Source organism: Mercenaria mercenaria, chromosome 17 (genome assembly GCF_021730395.1).
Source record: "Mercenaria mercenaria strain notata chromosome 17, MADL_Memer_1, whole genome shotgun sequence".
NCBI classification, from domain to species: Eukaryota; Metazoa; Mollusca; class Bivalvia; order Venerida; family Veneridae; genus Mercenaria; species Mercenaria mercenaria.
Genome location: NC_069377.1, coordinates 44869129 through 44890881, shown reverse-complemented (window position 1 = coordinate 44890881; position 21753 = coordinate 44869129). Strand labels below are relative to the sequence as shown.

General features: G+C 34.1%; 1 protein-coding gene across 2 annotated transcripts in view; it reads left to right on the top strand.

The window, feature by feature from the left end:
- Nucleotides 1-7380: 7380 nt before the first annotated feature.
- Nucleotides 7381-21753, top strand: part of LOC123537095 (uncharacterized) — a 46176-nt gene continuing 31803 nt past the window's right edge. The window contains exon 1 of one of the 2 annotated variants that reach the window (XM_045320655.2): nt 7381-7654. The gene's annotated coding sequence lies outside the window, so the exon portion shown is untranslated. The remainder of the gene's footprint in view (nt 7655-21753) is intronic. The other variant, XM_045320656.2, reaches the window with a different exon arrangement.

The following is a 21753-nucleotide window of genomic DNA, read 5'->3' as shown; positions in this document are numbered from 1 at the left end:
AGATCCACTTGAGTCAAATACAACATTGAACATTAAGCTACTGCTATAAAAATCCTATTGTATGTAACAAAGCCAGCCAAGAAACTTTTATAGCAGAAGCTTAGAACTGCATTATCATCACTGCAGCGCCTATACACCAGAGATAAATATACAAATAGAAGATATTGCAATCTTCACTGAATGTCTTTTCAGATTTAATTTATTTTACTAGTTGAATAAAATAACTTCTTTTATTTAACTTTTTTAGTGTGGAAATATACAAGTTAAGAATCTTCTTGTCACATGTTATCTTTTTCATATAAGTCGTCTTACTTCACCTGTTTCAAGCAAAGTCAATTCTACGTGAAACGACGTCAAATTCAATATGCTATTACACTGGTGTAATATAAAAAGTCATGACATCACCTTCTTGCACTCCCACGACGTCCATAAACAAGTGAACTTTTCAGGCATCCAAATATGTTCATGGACAGGATAGGTCTCTATAGTGATCAATATATTGTAAATACGGATCAGAATGCAAATATCCTAACATTTTATGAATGATCGTTTTATTAAAAACTGCCCTTTGATACAATATCATAAATAATTTTTATGATACATTAGAAAACTCCTTAATAGGAATGCAAACAAGACAACCAACCCAACCTGAATTTCACAAATTGTTTGTATTATTACTTTTGAATTGCAGCATTTTTGACATTTTAACACTACTCTGAGTATACATATACGAGAAACCGGTAATTTCTTACAACAATTTACTAGTAACTCATTTATAGTACGTGAAATCAACCCACACGTGAACTGCTATAGAACGTATAATTGTGTGACGTTAAAGGAAGTCTTTCAGGCATCCTTGGCCAAGCTGTTTGTGTGAAGCACAAACATGGACTTATTTACCAAAGGAATAACCATGTGAGCAAGCAAAATATGAATGTAAATAGCAGGACAACACTTAGAATGGTTCATGGCAATAACGCCAATTTGGTGTTTAATCGGTTAATTGTAACCATTTCTATTTTCATTTCCCCACCATGTTAAAACAAAAGTTACAGGACAATAAAACAAGTTGATTCCGCCAAATGAAATAAAGAATAAGGAAATACTCAGGTCGTTTTGCAGGAAAGGATTCATGATTTATGTATTTTAATTTATCAAATTAACTAAAGAAATTCCGTCCAATTAAATCTTGTTGTAGTAGTCGCTTTGTGACTAAATAAACAACGCAAAACATATGACAAATAATCTGATAAAGAATTGGATCATTAAACTCTAATTATCTCACCTTGCTAAAAATGAGTAACATCAAAAAGAAAATCAGAATGAGGTATTGAGGTGTTATCATAGCATTGCATACCTCTATAATGTTAGTAAATGCGTACATATCGTTAAGTATGAAACTTGAGCATGTCAGTAAAATATGAGAAATTTCGTTTTTACAATGAATAGAGGATTTGGACTTTTCATCCACAATTGTACCTGTGTATCTCTTTTACATATGGCACATATTTGACTCGCTGAAGGTTGATGGTTCTTTCTGAACCATTGATATAGGTGGTGTCGCTATTCAAGTTGTCGAAATGTGACTTGAAACTCGAAGAAAAATAATTCGCCGAGTGCACGACGGGGTGGAATGATCTCATAATTTGATCTTACTGAATATAATCAGAACGTCAGTTAACATGTTAACTAATATAAAGTCAAATCGAAAGTTTCTTAAGTAAATCGATTGCGTTAGGAAATTAAGTATAGGTAATTTTATTAATTCTTACCAATGCTTTTCATGTTAGACTGATGTCGATATAATGTCACCTTTCTTTTTTTAACTGATTTATTAACGACTTGCTCATATCTGAATGGATGTTTTGTCCCATATTTACGCGAATATTACAGCAAGTTGTTCTTCGATAACATAACGGATTTATTCAGTAACACAGTTGAAAGTGTCATTTATTTGTTCCCTCATTCTTGTATCATATCAGATATTTTGGACACTCTAAACAAAAAATCATTTTCATAACAGGAAAATCACACAGCTTATGTGCTCAAACCAGAACTGAACTTTTCTTCTTTAAAACAATTCCATTTTGTACATTTAAAATATAGTTTTAATAATTTTGCGGCATTATTTAAATAGTATTCTGATAATCATATCAAACTTTCTGTACTAAACGCGAATGCTGGTAAGCCTTGTTGAAAAAATCGATAATCTTGTAACTTTGATCGTTATCTTCCGTACATTTACGTCTATCTCCGAAATTTAGCGGGGGTCCATAAACCATGTTTTCAATAAAATCGATATCTAATTAACGGCTCAATGGACACTTGTTTTACTGGTGGTAGAAAAACGTCAGTAAATGTGTAGGCAAAAAGATCTTACTGAAGCCACGTCTCTCTCTCTCTCTCTCTCTCTCTCTCTCTCTCTCTCTCTCTCTCTCTTTTATGCTATAACTAAAATAACTATAGATATTAAATATTTAAAAACACGTTATCTACCTCCTTCTTTTTCGTTATTTATATAAAACGCATTTATTCTATGAAAACTTAACTTGAATAATTCTTCTTTTTCTCTTTTTAATTGATAAAAGCACATGCATAAACTGTCTGCCTTGAAAAATGAAGATTTATCAGGTTCTAGCTTTTGCATACAATAAAATCAGTTTCATCATTTATTGATAATACCGTTGGTTTAAACGCTTTCTTTTTCATGTTTTGATTAAAGTATCCTAACCCTTATTTAAAAAAAAAACAACTATAAAATTAAAAAGCAATATTTATATGCCGATAGATTTATTCGTTCCTTCCACATTTATTTCTATAACAATAAGCGTAGGTATGATTATGAGATGATTAAATCCAGATCGTGCGAAATTAACATACATATCAGAAAATGACTATTCTTTTTTCATAAGTTATGGAAACATATAAGAACAAGTTGCATTTAGAATTGAAAGGCGTTTGTAACGGGATACCGGAGGTAAACTGCCTTATAATCATAATACTTTTGTTTTGACATTTTTTAGACAGTCAAGAAGCAAAAACTCGTGTTTATATGTTCATCATAAATTATATTCACTTTTAAAGAAAGATCATTTTTAGCCAAAATCTAGAAGCCAGTGACTTTAGATTTGACATAATTGTCATTTTCTCCTTTGCAGTAGGATTATGTTACTTCGCATTTTATAATTTAACATGAGCATATTATTTAAGAATCTTAATTCGTTGCGAGGTATAACTCTAAAATTGAAGTAGCCGGAGAAAAGCATAATTTGTTTAAGTAAGGAATAAAACATTACTATTACCATTTTATGGATTTTTATTGCTGCAATTAAATGTTTCCTTTCTTTCAACGAAACATGTTTATTGTGTACAGTGTCATAAAGGTGCAAAATACCCGCTATCTGTCCCCATCATTACAATTTATTACCCCCTAATATGGTTTCTAGATTATTTCCGCAAAAGGTAATAAAAGTAACAAGCAATGGATCACTAATTAAGTAACAGTGTGTACGCAAAATTGTGTTTGATTTATTGTACCTGTTTGGAATATCTAAATATTTCAACAATTTTGACAAAACAATAAATTGAAAATGAAAAATTATTAATTTGTCAACTAAGTTGTTTGAAAAGTGGATAATTTACACAACATCTTAAAATTCATCAGATATATAATTATACGCCCGATTCGGAAAGCAAGAATAGTTTGTTTAACAAAGAACTATAAAATACAGTATTATATTATATCATTTTATTGCTCTTTGGTTTTAAATTGATAATTTAAATAGATGTCTGCTATACACATTTTCATTTTTTGATCTCTCTAGTTGTGGAGATTCTAATGTACATGTGAACATGCTAATGAAACGGTTCAAATATAATTATATATCCATGGGTGATATTTTGACGGTCTAAAGAAAACAAATAAAATAATCAAGGTGACACTCTCTTTTAAGAACACACAACTTTATCCTTGTGGGTGTAATTTTTTCACTAAAAATCCTGTGTATATCTATAATTGTTCCTTCTTTCAGCCGAAATATGTGATGATAAGACGTTTTGTTTTCAACAAGTTTAAATCAGTCTATGAAAAAAGAGCTGAAAACTGATAAATAACGATGTTCTAAAACTTTAATGACTCGGACATAGACATTTATCTTTTATATTCGGAATATGGTAAAAATGAATTACTCTATACTGTTTTTATTTCGGTACGAGTTTTCAAGCACTCATTCAATTCTGTCTTTGTCTTCGAACCACAAAAGCATTTAAGTCACATACCACTATCAAACATTATGAAGGGATAAAAACTAAAAGCCTAAAGGCAAAGGGTAAAATCCGCTCTATATATTATGTAAGGCACGGAATAAAACCCTGGATTATCATAGGGTCGAGTTTAACTTGCACCTCCTGAGGCTCAAATGTAGAAATTGATATTTCTAGATACAAAATTGCGAATTCAGCTAAGATTCCTTGACATTATGTCTTTTTATTGATTAAGTACATTGTCTGGCTGTCGTTTATAAAAGGGCCGGGAGAAGAATGTGGTCAAGGGTCAAGTCTGAAAAACACTTGGTGTGTTGTTGCATTATCTTAGATGCCATAAAAACAATAGAAAAGATGGTACCGTCTACCGAGATATTTGTTTACAAAATGAAGAACTGATAAATTCTTGTTTTGAACATGTTTAGAGGAAACAAAGGCGTATACTGCATAATTTTCACACAGGTAAAAATAATTACAATTAATTCTATTAACTATATAGGGGATACTTTGACAGAAAAAGAAGAAGCTGGTTTAGAATAAAAGGCATATTATTACTGAGAATATAGAAGCATGAAATATGTTTTAACGACATATAATATAAAATTGATTCTACATAGAGCTCTATCGCTTTAACTATTATGCATATATATTAACATTAAAATTTAGAAGTTTGTGCCTAGTTAATCAGTTTTTAAATATTTAACATTGCATATTATCAACAGACAGCATAATCTAAAAAGCCAGTAACTGACACTTACTAAGGCTTGTTTTACCTATTGAATACTGAGTGCTAAGCAAGGGAGCTGTCAGTTCTTTGGTATGACACCTCAAAAGCTGACACACTAACATTGAGCTAATGAGGTGGTCAGCTGTTGCCATTGACCGTCCCAAGACGGTGTCTCATTTTCGTAACAACAGATCTGATTTGTTCTCGTTGTCCGCGAATTTCACTTTGACAAGTCAGATTATTAAGATATAATTTATATATCGTTTCTACGGCAACGTCACTACCGCCTATCCGGTCCAACGTTACTATGGAGCCTAAATATCAACTTATATAATTCGCAATTACCAGTATTACAATCTTTCTTGGCATTCCATAGGTTTTCTACACCTTCGGTCAATACAATAAAAGTTGTTGTGCGATTGACGAGACTGGACACTGAAATATGATGCGATGGCCCCATGTTAACAAAACATTTTTCGATCGAAGCTGAGTTTGAGATTGAAACATTGATTTCAAATTCTTCAAGATTAAATTCCAAGATTGGATAGTCAATTGAAAATAGTAATTAATTTAACATTTATAAACACGCAATTTTGATGTAAATGACAAATAAAGTTTCATTATCAAACTCAGCTGAGACTAAAATTGTTTTATGAATACGGGGCCAGATCGTTACTAAAATTTGCTATTATTATCAAGATATCATCTTCTGATGTGAGATTCGTCTGTGATATTTGAGCCGCGCCATGAGAAAACCAACATAATGCATTTGCGACCAGCATAGATCCAGACCAGCCTGAGGCTTTGAAAGCGAACAGCCTTGATCCTGACCAGACTGCGCGGATGCGCAGGTTTGTTTGGATCCATGCTGGTCGCAAACGCACTATGTTGGTTTTGTCGTGGCGCGGCACATTTACAGTTTACTATTAGATCATCCTTACCACTAATGAAATCTGTTTTCTTGATGAGATGAATCTTAAATTCCTTATACAGTATAGGAGTTGTCTTTTTTTATTTCTTGATTTTGTTTTTATTTATAACACATTTCTTCATCGATGATCTCATTTCTAGCGATGACCAAAACAAATTGCCTGCCACACTTTCTAATGTTATTACATTTATGATTTAACGCCATTGCCTCAATACGAACTTGCCTTATAATTATCTATACACTAAATAAAGTCGTAGCTAGGAAAAGAAGCAAGTGGAAAGTAAGACTATAATCAATGCAAAACATTGGGCAAGATAGTGTTACCTGACGTTGTCATTTGGAGTAGTATTTAGTTATTATTATTTATCCAATGGAAAATAAATTAACCTTTCCTTATCAACAATATATAAATATTAATCGATTTGTTATAATAAAATAAGGACTAAGTGCACTTTTTAGGTTTATTGAACACCCCTTGTATTGTGTGTGCATTTTATTCATGTATACACCAATACATACATTGTTGTAGGGTTACAGATGGTAGCATTTTCTGAATTTGAGTATTCTTATTTTAGCTTTGCCTTTGCTTTCAATTGGAAATATCTGTATTTCTAAAATATCCTTTAAGTAATTATTGAAACAGTACTGTACATTTATAATTTGTTTATGATATCAATGTGAGTGTTAAGATGTTTGTGTCTATATTTTTATATCGTAACATATTTGCTTGGATTTTTCTGAACCTTTTTTTTTTTGTCAAGTAAAACGGTACCAAACATACTTTGTGTTCATTTCAAAGTTTTTTTCTTGCCCTGCCAAACGTTTTATTACATTGATGTTTTTAATCATCGTCATTTCATTTGCCTAACACGTTTAAAGTTTGGGAGAATAATATGGCTAAAGATTTTGTCTTAAAAATAATTTAGGAAGCGTCTGTTTCAAAAGGTTTTCTTTCAAGAAAATTCATTATTTCATAATAAACGATTTGTGTATTTCAAATTATATCCATCGGTTCAAGAATGAGACTAAGTTTGCTTTGAGGCATAATAAATAGTTTCGTGGTAAACTTTTTACGCCTTATCTTATTTGCTCGTTTGACAGGGAAAAAATCTTTTTTATCTCAACGATTCATTTGCATCAGTTTAACAATATTTATGTTATCTGTAAACAATTATTCAAGTGCATAGACTGTTGTCCACATTTTTTTTCTCCGTATGCGACGTCCATTATAATTAATGTGCTATGAGAAGAACGGAATGACGCATTCTAACACACACCTTTGTCAATTTCTGAATACAACTCTGTTAAACAGACAAAATAAATCGTAAACTACTAACAAGCATTTTATTTGTAGGCACTATGTAGTTACCAGGAAAGCCAATATGAGAATAAGAGGGTCCAAACAAATCACAGATGGCATGGACCAATGCCACTTTTACAGCGCTGTCGTCATCAACGTTTTCATTGATCGTTAGGTAAGGCTCTCAATACTGTCTCTGTATCAACGTGCGAAGGACTAATTTATCAAAGGTGGGCTAAAGTGTGTATATATAGCAGTTGGCAATGATATGAATGTGCACTAACATTACTACAGTCTTAAAACCATGAACTAATTTATGTGTGGTTAGTAGTTTCTGTTATTATTTTGCTGCTGATCTGTTAATTAAAATTACCACAGGAGATATTTAAAGCATCAATATTTCTACAACTGGAAGAGGAGACGTCTGTTAAAGGTTTGTAGATAGTTTCTATGTTGAAAGAAAGATTGTGTCACCTTTATATTATGTATTATTTAAAGAACAGATAGAATTTGTTAATTTTTTCCATTCTCTGTACTTGCTTTACTATTATGTTGTTTTTAAAGGCATCATTGTAGGTAATGTTTAGGAGTCTGCGTTATTTAAAAAATCAGTTCATAAATCATACATGAATTTTGATCAATTTTAGTTTTATGGGATAGTCTACCTAAATTGAATATTTTTCGCAATGTGATCATCAAATGGACACCTCTAGGAGAAACCAAAACGTAAATAACTTGGTAATAACTTGTAGATAAAACGACATGACCAAACATGAACGATAATTCAAAATTATCTGAAACATAATAAATGTGTACTTCCTAAGGATCATACTTATTCCAAGTCTTATTTCTTAAAATATTTCAACAAAATATTTTCTATATGTATTTTACGGCGCACAAGCACAGCACAGCTTATATGACGCTTAACAAAACTGAAAATGTTGGATTCAAATCTCATTTACACCGCAATATTAAATATGAGATACGTAATCAAAACTTTTATACCTGTTTAAAATCCTAGAGGTACAGCAAAAATGTTAAAATTGTGTTAATCGCCCCTTACAATCATGCAAGGGTAATGCAAATTCTTTTTAACACAAGCTAAACGAAGTAAATCACAAAGATCAAAGCTGCGTTACGTAGGTAAAATAGTTCAAAAAGTTACATTTTATAAAATAAAACTAGTAATAAAATAGAGACATAAAGTACGCAAGAAAAAAAACTATTACATGAAGTATTTTTTATTTGATTGAATGCGCATTCGTAAGGTAATTATGATATATTTGTTATATATATCACGTCCTATTCAACGTAATTTCAAGTTGCATAACAAAAGTAACTAAATATGACAATTGTAATTTAATATGCAATGGTATAAACTGATCCCTCCAAATACACTGATTCACGTTAACCGAAATAAAATGGCAACACTTTTGAATGTGCAGTTTTTATATCAAACTGACTGTTTCACCAATCTGAGTTAAATGTTATAAAAATGAATTGCTATAGGAGGCCGTGTTGCTGAATGTGTGTTACACTTTTCCGGTTTGTGATTTTCTGAGCAATGTTACTAGATATTATTTAGTTTTGATGGCAACATCTTTGTCAAAATATATAAAATAACAAGATGGCCATTGGGAGACCGTTACGCCATGCTAATTGTCAAATGCTAAATGCAACATATGCAGTGTTAATGTCAATTACCTAAAGCTAAATGCCAAATGCTTAATTAAATACTACACACCAAATACTAAATGCTATATACCCAGTGCTAACTTCCAAATGCTAAATGTCAAATAACTAATACTTATTGTAAAATGATCAATGAATACTTATTGCAAAATGATAAATGTTGATCGTCAAATTCATAATGAGCTCAATAGTGTAGTTTACAATTATTTGGAAACATATATTGTTCTACCAGTCTGATTTGAAAGTGTTGTTATATTGTCTGGTCATTTGGGATCATGGATTTCATTCAACATATGTGAAATAGAGTCTACTGTTATTCTTCTTCGTTTCATATTATGCTTCCAAAGGATCTTTTTACAGATTTTATTACCGGTCAAGGGGACCGATACAGTTGACTCTGAAGTATTTAGAATTAAAGTTTCTAACAGAGAAGACCAATGACTTTTTAAAGGATGCATTTATCCGATCCACTGATATATGCAGCTTTTTATTTGAATAAGCACTTAGCAATAAGTATTTGGCATTTATTGTTTCGCAGTTCGCAATTGAAATTAGCATTTATCATTTGACAATTACCGTTTGACAGTCTGTGTTTGACATTAAGCATTTGGTAAATAGCATTTCGCATTAACTATTTAGCAATTAGCAATTAGCATGGCTCTGTGGCTTCCATAGGCTATCTGTAATTATGTAATGAATACTGAAATTCACAATATAACGTCTAAAATGTCATAAAAAAACATTTATTTTCAAGAACGTTTTTGTTTCGTTTATTCCTTGTCAGTTTAAATCGCAATGCATAAGATAACAAAGTTGGAGGCAATGTCAATATACAAGCTTTATTCAATAAGCATTTCAATGGAAATAATTATCCGCTGGATATTTTTGCCTTCGATAAACTCAGTGATTGTGCTTTCTTCGGAATTTACATGTATTTAAAGTTCAAGGCGCCTGATTTTTTCATTATCATATACTTAAGGTTATTGTATTGGGTAATTGTATATCTAAAATCCGGCCTTCTTTTCAAAAACGAATTTATTTTATTCTTGTTTTAAAGAATGTCGTAAACAACATGACTATTTAACAAGCGTTTTCCTAACTGACTTTGTTTAATGTTTTCTATATGCCTTTGAATTTTACATATCATACTTTTATTTGCTTTAAAAACTTGGGATTTTGGGAACTTCCCTATCAATGAATTATCCAGAAACTAAACCATAGCGTGAGAAACATGGAGACCAATAGAATGTCAAGAACACAATAATTTTCAGAAGCAGCAAGTTCCTAGAATGTGATTTTTATTCACATATGTATCTTAAACATATGCGAAAACACAAAAAGCATGTAATTTTCATGTGTCTTGTGTGCAAATTTAATATCTTGTGGTGGCGCAAGGCAGTTGGATGATTTCTGATCAGACTGTTTTTGCATACTTTTGTAATCTAGTGTAACTAATGGTTTGTTAATGCTTTATAACACTATGCTGTTGTCCAGCTTTTGCATGTTACATGGTCTTATAACAGTTAGAAGATAGACAATTTACGTCATTAAGTTATTTATATTCATGTTGACACATGCTTCATTGCACATGTGCATTTCAATTCATGTTATAGTAGTGTTTCATGTGTAAATAAAATTCAGATAAAACTGTATGCCAAAGTATCTTACAATACAGTGAATATTTCCATGAAAGTAATTCCGAAAACCACTTTGGGGAATAATGTTTTTGTTACAATTTAGCTCTTTATGAAAGACATTGAACACGTAAATAATCTGGGTCGGCTTCATGTTCATTCGTCTTTGATGAGGAATTGGACAATATTCACATCTTCAATGCGAGACAGGAATAAAGTAGATGAGATTGCAATCGTTATACTCTTAACATATATTTTTAATTTATTTCCGCGTTTCAAGTTTTTTTCGAAGAAAAATATAATAAGCTTAATATATCCATTTTTTTTATTTTGAACCAATGAAACAACATTTGTTTCATAAAGCTTCGTTAAAACTAAAAAATTATTTTACTGTCTACAGATATTTCCTTAACATCACGTACTCTATGACATTCAAGCTTTTTACAGATTCCAGCGTGGTTATTGTATTTCCGCAAAGGTGTTGAGCTGCTTTTTATATGCTTAATGCCTAATTAAACAAGGATTCTAGGCATTGAAAGATGATTTACTCGCGTTCTGCAACTATTCTTCGCATGCGTTGTTTAAATAAGAGCTTGAATCAACTGGAATTGTAGGCTAGTCAGTGATAACGGTTTCATGTATTGTAACGAAAAAATTTTAATGTATAAATGTGTCGAGCTGTTTCCTGATGCAATTTGCAAGAAGTAGATTTTCGTCGATATAATCGTGGATAAGCTTTTCGCGATTTTTATAAAGTCGTTAAATATCATTATATTTATAACTAGCTGCGAAGTACGAACTCATTGCAGTCGTCTATGTAATCGCGTAATAAGAGATGAGAAAAAATACCAAATATTTGTATATTGACGAATGTACGAAACAAACTTTAAAACTGAATGTTTCAAAATTTTATTTTAAATATCATTTTTTCGCATTTTTTCAATTGTTCATTACTTCGTATACTTTGATATGATTACACGTAATCAAAACGACCATGGTGGCCTTATGTATGGAAGCGATTCGTGACTAGAAGTTGTTTTAAAGGTTTCAGTGTTTTCGAATAGTGGCATTTGAACATATCTCACGTTATGAAGCTATAGACAATGTTTGATGAAACTCTATTAACTGGTTCGTGAGAGATTTCCTATTATAAACTCTGACGGACTCAAACCATTTGAACAAGTTTGAGAGAGGTCTATCTCAGGATACTACATACCAAGTTTGGTGCAATTCTGACAGATAATATCAAAGAAGGTATTTAAGTAAAAATATTGACGTCCTAACGGCAGAAAACAACAGACGACGGTCACAGGGCGATCACAAAAACACACTTGAGCACAAAGTGAGCTAAATAAAAGTTTAAAAACATAGTTTAAAGGTTTAGAAAAATGTCTTTGATCTGCATAATTACCATGTCTCTTGTATGAAATGATATAAATAAAGTTTCAATACAAAAGAAATACACGATGTGGAGTTCAATGTAACGTGTTTAAAATGAAATAATATAAGATTCATCCACTGGTTGTAGCTGCAGATGGTAATTTCCGGCCTCGCTGGTAACTGTTTAGACGGCAACGAGGCTCTGCCGAGTTACTGCGTAAACAGTTACCCCAGAGCCGGATATTCCCATCTGTAGCTACAGCCAGTGATAGAATATTTTTCTTTGATACCATATTCAAGAAATAATAATAATAATAAAATCAATCGAATAGCTTTCTTTTTAGAACTATTTCTTATAGCAGCGTATTTAAACAAAGCGCGGGAAACCAACGTCCGTAAACAGGAAAGACGTCATGTAGAGATAGTACCTAAGTTTTTCAAATCATAGGTTTGAAGTTAAAAAGCTTTGAAATGAAGACAAATGTCCATATATTTCTCAAAAACAGAAATATAGACAATATTTTAACCAGAAGTGCGGAGTAATAAGCATTTAATATTTTCATGTTAACGAAAATTTTGTGATCAAGGAAATGTAACTCTTCTTGAACATGGAGAGCATAAACAGCAAAGGGACATAATATAGTCAATATTTTCTAATTGGGTGCATTTGATTTAACATTCAACTTTGATCTGGATTGCTAAATACTGATCCATGATACTGTGTGCTAAAAATTTAGAACATCTGGAACAGTCTATTAACAGCAAAACTAAGCTTTAGCAGAATCTAAATAGAGTTAAGCTCTAACTGGGACTTGAACCCAGTACCTCTCACACCTAAGGCAGACACTCTACCACTTCCCTATAACAGCAGTAGCTAATAGCAATGCAGTTTAATTGCTGGATTACATTGCGTGAACTGGAACAATAATCGGTGAACTCCGGATTATCGGCGTATTCGCTTTGTTACCTAACGGCAATTTGTGTGTAAAGAAAAAATATAATCTAATGCTGCCAACGTCATAATCGGTCAAATCTGCCCAAATTTCTCTGACGTGTTGTTCAGAGTATGAACTTACTAACTGGTAGTACCAGTGAAATATTACTTACACTGAATCTTTTATATTTGCCCTTATTGCAGCCGTCGAACCGCAAAGACGGTGAGTTTTGTCCAAATATAAGTAATTATTTTACCAGTTTTGAGAGGATTTCAATGGATGGGAAATTACAGTTACAAACTAAATACCTTTCTGCAACACATGGAGTCATTAGCATTCACTGTCAATCAGTATAATGACTAAGATCGACTGTCATTCATTCATTTCAAAGTTTCATAGACAGAGTCCGTTGTTTACATTTTTATCGTAACCGGTGCACTTGTAAAAATCACTTTAGTTTGAAAAATCAAAGTATGCGAAGAGCTATGGTACGGTTTCTACGTCATGACGTTTTCAAGACAAATAACAATGTTTACTTCCGGTTTTGTTTTATCAGTTGCAGCGTAACGTTATGAATTTTTGATAAAATAATGTTTTTTGAATCGAGAAATATACTATCAGGAACAAAGAGGAACTGTCAAGGTATTGAATTTTTATTCTGTTCAATGAAATAGAATATAAATTACTACATAAAACTTCTACATATATGTAGTTCGTAATACGTCATTTACAGCACGAGAGTCATCTTACACCCCGGGGTGTAAGACGGATTTTTCCAGCACCGGTAAAAATACCGGAAATCCCTGTCTGGTATGCAAGAATATAAGATTCTTTCACTGGTTGCAGGTGCAGATGGGAATATCCGGCCTCGAGGGTAACTGTTTAGGCGGTAACGAGGCTCCCTGCCGAGATACCCGAGAGCCGGATATTTCCATCTGCACCTACAACCAGTGAAAGAATCTTTTTCTTGCATACCGATTTCAAGAAATAATAATAAAAATAAAATCAATCGAACGGCTTTCTTTTTAGAACTATTTCATACGGCAGTGTATGTAAACAAAGCGCGGGAAACCAACGTCCGTAAACAGGAAAGACGTCATGACGTTTCAGAACAAATAACAATGTTTAGTTCCAGTTTTGTTTTATCAGTTGCAGCGTAACGTTATGAATTTTTGATAAAATAACGTGATTTGAATCGAGAAATATACTATCAGGAACCAATAGGAACTGTCAAGGTATTGAATTTTTATTCCGTTTTTAAATAAAATATATATTACTACATAAATCTTCTACATATATGTAGTTCGTAATACGTCATTTACAGCACGAGAGTCACCGGTAAAGATACCGGAAATCCCCGTCTGGTGTGCAAGAAATATCAATTATATATACATATCGCATTTTTGTCAGGAGGTCTTCATTTCGTTATCTTTTTATTTTCATATATTCGTTCCGCCTTAACCATAGGCAATTTCATGGGAAAACACATCAACCTAGTTACATGTATAGCTCTAGGCGGGATTCCAGAATACACTGTCATTTTGTACGTTTCTCAGACATGCAAAGCGACTATTAGAATGTATCTAGAATCTGATTTGCAAGAAACGGAAATGAAACGATATCAGTTTAAGTCTTGTCATTCAACTCTTTCATTTAACAGACTGCAAACAAATTAACTACAGTAATTAAGACAGCTTTAGGATATCAAACTGTCCTGTGATCCATGTCTTAAAAAAAAGAAATTTTTGCAAAGTCCATTGTTTACCAAAAAAGTATCTTTAAGAGAAAGGTAATGCAGTAAATTTTATTATAACATATTAGAAAATGAAAATTCATTTCTTTCAAATTGGTCTCCATATGATACTGAAGTAAAGGCTTGTTAGTTCCTAATTAGTTTAACTACCATAAAACTATCGCATCATCGAAATTATTGTCAAACTGCAGAAGCAAAGAAAATAAATTTCTCAATACAGTGAAATTTAGCAAAATAATTTGACTTGCAGCAATTAGAATAAATCCCTAAATGCTTATGAATTTAAGCAAAGTATCTCGATACGAATAAGCATAAAATTCTCAAGATAATTATATTTTAGCAATATAATGCGGCTCAGAGTAATTATAATAAACCCTTAGATTAAGTTATATTTAAACATGGTTCAAACCAAATATGCATTAATTTTAGATAAAATGATATTTCGCAGATGACATGACGCCAAGGTATACACAAACCCTAAAATAAGTCTTATATTAACAAATCGATAAGGCTCAAAGAATGTAAATGTATGCATTAAACCTTCAACAAAGTTGTGTTTTAGCAAAGTAATAAGGCTCGAAGCAAATTTTCATCAAGCCTAAAAAAATTAGTCATACAAACTGTCTGTCTGTTTCGAAAAATTAATACTTTAGTAAAATTATATCGCTTGGAGCTTGTATACATATACAAATGAATCTCGATAAATGGTATTTTAGCAAAATACTATGACACTGTACATAAACCCTCGATAAATATGACTAGAAGCCAGTATAAAAGCTCTTGATAAAGTGGTAATTTAGAAACTTAATATGGCTCAAAGTAAGAAGTTACAAAGGATTTAGCAAAATCGATTTTATAGTGGTATTACTTAAAATCAAATAAAAGCGTTTCAATTGCATTTGGCTCTACCAGCAACGTATTGTCTTGCATGCAAGCTGACGTTTGGCAAAAACAACGATGTACTTTAAATTCAAATTTAGTTATGTTTGTTCAGAGGTTAGCACAAAGAACTGTCATAGATGACTTTTTCATTGAGCGGTCATATTACAGTCGCAAATTAGAAAGCGCGAAATGTAAATGATTTAACTTCCCTTCGGATATACAGCTCTTTCCTCGGAGATAACGTCAATAGTTAGATAACTATTTGCTCATTTTATGCTTATTTCCGCTGAATATTTGTCATCGGGAATTGGCGGCAGACACATTTTGATAAATGTACAAATCGATGGCAAAAAACTAACAATTAAATTTTAAGTTTTTCTCTGTGCGTGGGTTTTAATGCTGTTATTCTACAAATATAGAGTTTGGAAACAATCTATGGTAATTCGCCGAACTGAAGGGACAAACTTTTAAAGGAATTAATCTCAGTATTAATGTGAAAATTTAGCAAATTTAAAAATACTTTCTACTTTCATGATATGCCAGTTTTGGAAAAACGGACGTACTATGTGGTCAAGCGTCCGTCTGCCCGTCTGCCCGTCTGTTTGTCTGACTTTAAACTAGGCATAGTGATCGCATGAACCTGTCTGTGACTCAAGGTCAAGATAACAAATAGAGCTCAAAGGTCAAATTTGTCTGTCATAATTATTTTTCGTAGCATTACTTAATACACGTTCAAGGTTTTGACTTCAAACTTTGCATATGAGACTGTGTGCAGAATACACGAATCAGCTCTGGAAGTTAGAACTAAAAATTCAAATCTTTTCAGTCATATTCTGTGTCCGGACCATAACATGGTATTGACTTCAACTTGAAATATAGGTAGGTGTCCTGAGCGCATGAAACGCCACAGCCGGTAAAAGATCAAGGTCAAAGCAAGGTCAAATCTGGCTTTCAAACTTCGTGTCGTGTCAAGAGCGTAGCTTATCAACCATATATGGATTGACTTAAAATTTGACAAAATAAGAAGTTGGAGATAAGACGATGTGCCGAGCGCATAAATCAGTTTCAAGAAAATAATATATATGTCACTGCATAGATATTACAGACATTCTATGCATGTACATGAGTATGTACGAATAAGATACATATCAATAAGCTAATTATAATATAAACAGTACATCTAGTATTATTCAATGATGGTATAATTCATTGATGGTCTAACAAATTTAGGAACAAAAATACTAGAGGAATGGACTTATTCTGGATAGCTGTGTATTATAGTCAATTTCAGTTTGAAAAAAAAGACTTCATAATCTGCAGCGATAATATTAAGGCTATCACAGTAAGAACCAAGTGTGTCGGCGTCTTGCAATAATGAACACCAGACGCAGACAGTTGTATTGTAGTTTATTACATACTTATTTATTTACTCCGTTAAATTTCAATGGAACCTAAAACATCAATATTTTTCCATACTAACGTTCAACTTTCATATCGGGTGCGTGACGTCATTGTGCCGTCAGTTTCATGTATCTCGTCACATTTAAATCTTCTTTAAAATACTATATTTTCAGTTTTACTCATGCTTAAGTACAAATTCATATCGTTTATGTAACAATTTTAAGTACAAATGCGTATGTAATAAAAAAGATTATTAGATTTGCATCGAAAAATATACACTAGTTCTTTCGCGGAAAAATATTGCGCTCCTAAAGTCGCGCAATTTTTACGCTGTAGAACTCGTGCATATTTCTCGATATAAATCTAATAACCTAAATGTATCCTACTCTTGACTCGACCACAGGTTCCTCTTTCAAATGGTATCGCAGACTGGAAATGCTGTTGTGAGTGTATTTGACAGGTGTTTCGATTCTGAAGTGGCATCAAATGCGGATGACCAGGACATGGGAACCAAATTCCGTTAAAATGTAAAAAAAAAAAAAAAAAAAAAAAAAAAACACTCTACAAATATATTTTTCGATTGCCTTAATAATTGTATAGAAGTGTTTCCTACATTAGATTTTTTACGTCGTGTACCGTGAAACTCACCGTAGCATTTAAAAACACTGTTGATCATGAAATAAACGAATTGTATGTGATCAAATACATGTACGCGACCTCATGACTGGTGTGGTAAATATTTCAAAACCGTTTTTTCATGAAATCGCATTTTTGCGTGATAGCCAAGGTAAATTCTTCAACCGCACTGCAAAATGTCATGTTTTGTATTTTATAGGAAAGCGATCTCGAAGCTGAATGAATCACATGATAAATGATGTGTATCATTTTTCATAGATTCAAAAAGATTCAAATTGTATGATTATACTTGTTAATGGCAAAAACGTTGCGAGGTTTAATGCCAGTCTTGAAGGGAAAATGCCTATTGGACAAGTTGGAAAAAGAGAAGAGCAACACAATTAACTAAACATAAAACCTGTAAAAATAGTGTGCATGTATGCGCCTTCGTCGACGATCCGTATAAATAAAATAGCTTGACTGTATTGAAAAGGAGCAGTCTGTGTCCCCTTTTATGCGTAAAAAGAGAAGTTATCAGACCAGTTAGAGAGATTTCTAATTATATCAAAATCATGATTTTCAAATCAACAAACTTGATCACGACTTGCTCTGATAGCATTGCAATATGCATGCGTGTCTTCAATCATTGTTAATTATCATTATAAACGCTTTATTTGAACATTTTCATTATTTCATTTGTCCCTACGCCTCGTTTCAGAAAAACATTTGAGTCGTTACATATTTAATTACAAGTTGACAAATCATAATGTGTCTCAGAAAAGAGTTTCTAATCGAGAGAGTTGAATAATATTCCAAAAACAATAATGTTCCTCACAGACCTACAAGATATCATTGCGTCTGTAATAAATCATTATAAGAATTTTAGGAGTGCATAGGAACAACGTCAGTGTGTACTATACACGTAGTTTGAATGCAGGAAAATAGACCAAGCTAGTTTATACTTTCGTCCAGCCATTGCTGTCAAGGTTGCTGTTGAGGCCACGACGGACATCCCGTGTGTAGCAAGTCAGTACATGAAATCAGTTAACAAAAATTACCTGATTTTGTTCTGCTTGCCGTATACCTTATAGAAATTCATGATGAAACTGTTTATACCGGAAACAAGTGCACACTGATCTGAACGCGCATTTGGACTCTATCGAATCCGCGTAAGTCAAAAAGTCAAAAGTCGCACTTCTGTAAATAAGACGGGTTGTATTCCATGATATATATCCGTACATGAAGCATATATAGAGCGAGGTTCAGGCGCTAACATACAGTAGTACATATACCGGTATCATATATAGAGCGATATAAAGCAGTTCATAAAGCATAAACACAGGGAGTTCCGCCTACTGACATGTAGCAGTACATAAACATGAACACGGATTCCGTCCACTGACCATGATAAGATAAACACGGGGAGTTCCGTTATTGACATGTACGTACATAAAGCATAAACACGGGGAGTTCGTCCACTGACATGTAGCAGTACATAAAGCATAAACACGGGAGTCCCGATTATTGACATGTAGCAGTACATAAAGCGTAAACACGGGGAGTTCCGTCCACTGACATGTAGCAGTACATAAAGCGTAAACACGGGGAGTTCCGTCAACTGACATGATCAAGCATAAACACGGGGAGTTCCGTCCAATGACATGTAGCAGTACATAAAGCATAAACACGGGGAGTTTCGTCCACTGACATGTAGCAGTACATAAAGCATAAACACGGGGAGTTCCGTCCACTGACATGTAGCAGTACATAAAGCATAAACACGGGGAGTTCCGTCCACTGACATGTAGCAGTACATAAAGCGTTAACATGGGGAGTTCCGTCCACTGACATGATAAAGCATAAACACGGGGAGTTCCGTCCACTGACATGTAGCAGTACATAAAGCATAAACACGGGGAGTTCCGTCCACTGACATGTAGCAGTACATAAAGCATAAACACGGGGAGTTCCGTCCACTGACATGTAGCAGTACATAAAGCATCAACACGGGGAGTTCCGTTTATTGACATGTAGCAGTACATAAAGCATAAACACGGCGAGTTCCGTTTATTGACATGTAGCAGTACATAAAGCATAAACACGGCGAGTTCCGTCCACTGACATGTAGCAGTACATAAAGCATAAACACGGCGAGTTCCGTCCACTGACATGTAGCAGTACATAAAGCATACACACGGGGAGTTCCGTCCACTGACATGTAGCAGTACATTAAGCATAAACACGGGGAGTTCCGTCCACTGGCATGTAGCAGTACATAAAGCATAAACACGGGGAGTTCCGTTTATTGACATGTAGCAGTACATAAAGCATAAACACGGCGAGATCCGTCCACTGACATGTAGCAGTACATAAAGCATAAACACGGGTAGTTCCGTCTACTGACATGTAGCAGTACGTAAAGCATAAACACGGGGAGTTCCGTCCACTGACATGTAGCAGTACATAAAGCATAAACACGGGGAGTTCCGTTTATTGACATGCAGCAGTACATAAAGCATAAACACGGCGAGATCCGTATACTGACATGTAGCAGTACATAAAGCATAAACACGGGGAGTTCCGTCCACTGACATGTAGCAGTACATAAAGCATAAACACGGGGAGTTCCGTCCACTGACATGTAGCAGTACATAAAGCGTAAACACGGGGAGTTCCGTTTCTTGACAATATAAGCATAACATAAAAATGCACTAACACCACGGGGAGGTCCGTCCCAAGACATGTAGCAGTACGTAAAGCATAAACTCGGGGAGTTCCGTCCACTGACATGTAGCAGTACATAAAGCATAAACACGGGTAGTTCCGTCTACTGACATGTAGCAGTACGTAAAGCATAAACACGGGGAGTTCCGTCCACTGACATGTAGCAGTACATAAAGCATAAACACGGGGAGTTCCGTTTATTGACATGTAGCAGTACATAAAGCATAAACACGGCGAGATCCGTACACTGACATGTAGCAGTACATAAAGCATAAACACGGGGAGTTCCGTCCACTGACATGTAGCAGTACATAAAGCATAAACACGGGGAGTTCCGTCCACTGACATGTAGCAGTACATAAAGCATAAACACGGGGAGTTCCGTTTCTTGACATGTAGCAGTACATAAAGCATAAACATGGGGAGGTCCGTCCCCAGACATGTAGCAGTACATAAGGCATAAACACGGGGAGCTCCGTCTCCAGACATGTAGCAGTACATAAAGCATAAACACGGGGAGTTCCGTCCCCAGACATGTAGCAGTACATAAAATATAAACACGGGGAGTTCCGTCCACTGACATGTAGCAGTACATAAAACATAAACACGGGGAGTTCCGTCCCCAGACATATAGCAGTACAGAAAGCATAAACACGGGGAGTTCCGTCCACTGACATGTAGCAGTACATAAAGCATAAACACGGGGAGTTCCGTCCACTGACATGTAGAAGTACATAAAGCATAAACACGGGGAGTTCCGTCCATTGACATGTAGCAGTACATAAAGCATAAACACGGGGAGTTCCGTCCCCAGACATGTAGCAGTACATAAAGCATAACCAAGGGGAGTTCCGTCCACTGACATGTAGCAGTACATAAAGCATAAACACGGGGAGTTCCGTCCCCAGACATGTAGCAGTACATAAAGCATAAACACGGGGAGTTCCGTCCACAGACATGTAGCAGTACATAAAACATAAACACGGGGAGTTCCGTCCACTGACATGTAGCAGTACATAAAACATAAACACGGGGAGTTCCGTCCCCAGACATGTAGCAGTACATAAAACATAAACACGGGGAGTTCCGTCCACTGACATGTAGCAGTACATAAAACATAAACACGGGAGTTCCGTCCACTGACATGTAGCAGTACATAAAGCATAAACACGGGGAGTTCCATCCACTGACATGTAGCAGTACATAAAACATAAACACGGGGAGTTCCGTCCAATGACATGTAGCAGTACATAAAGCATAAACACGGGGAGTTCCGTCCACTGACATGTAGCAGTACATAAAACATAAAGACGGGAGTTCCGTCCATTGACATGTAGCAGTACATAAAACATAAACACGGTGAGTTCCGTCCATTGACATGTAGCAGTACATAAAACATAAACACGGTGAGTTCCGTCCACTGACATGTAGCAGTACATAAAACATAAACACGGGAGTTCCGTCCATTGACGTGTAGCAGTACATAAAGCATAAACACGGGGAGTTCCGTCCACTG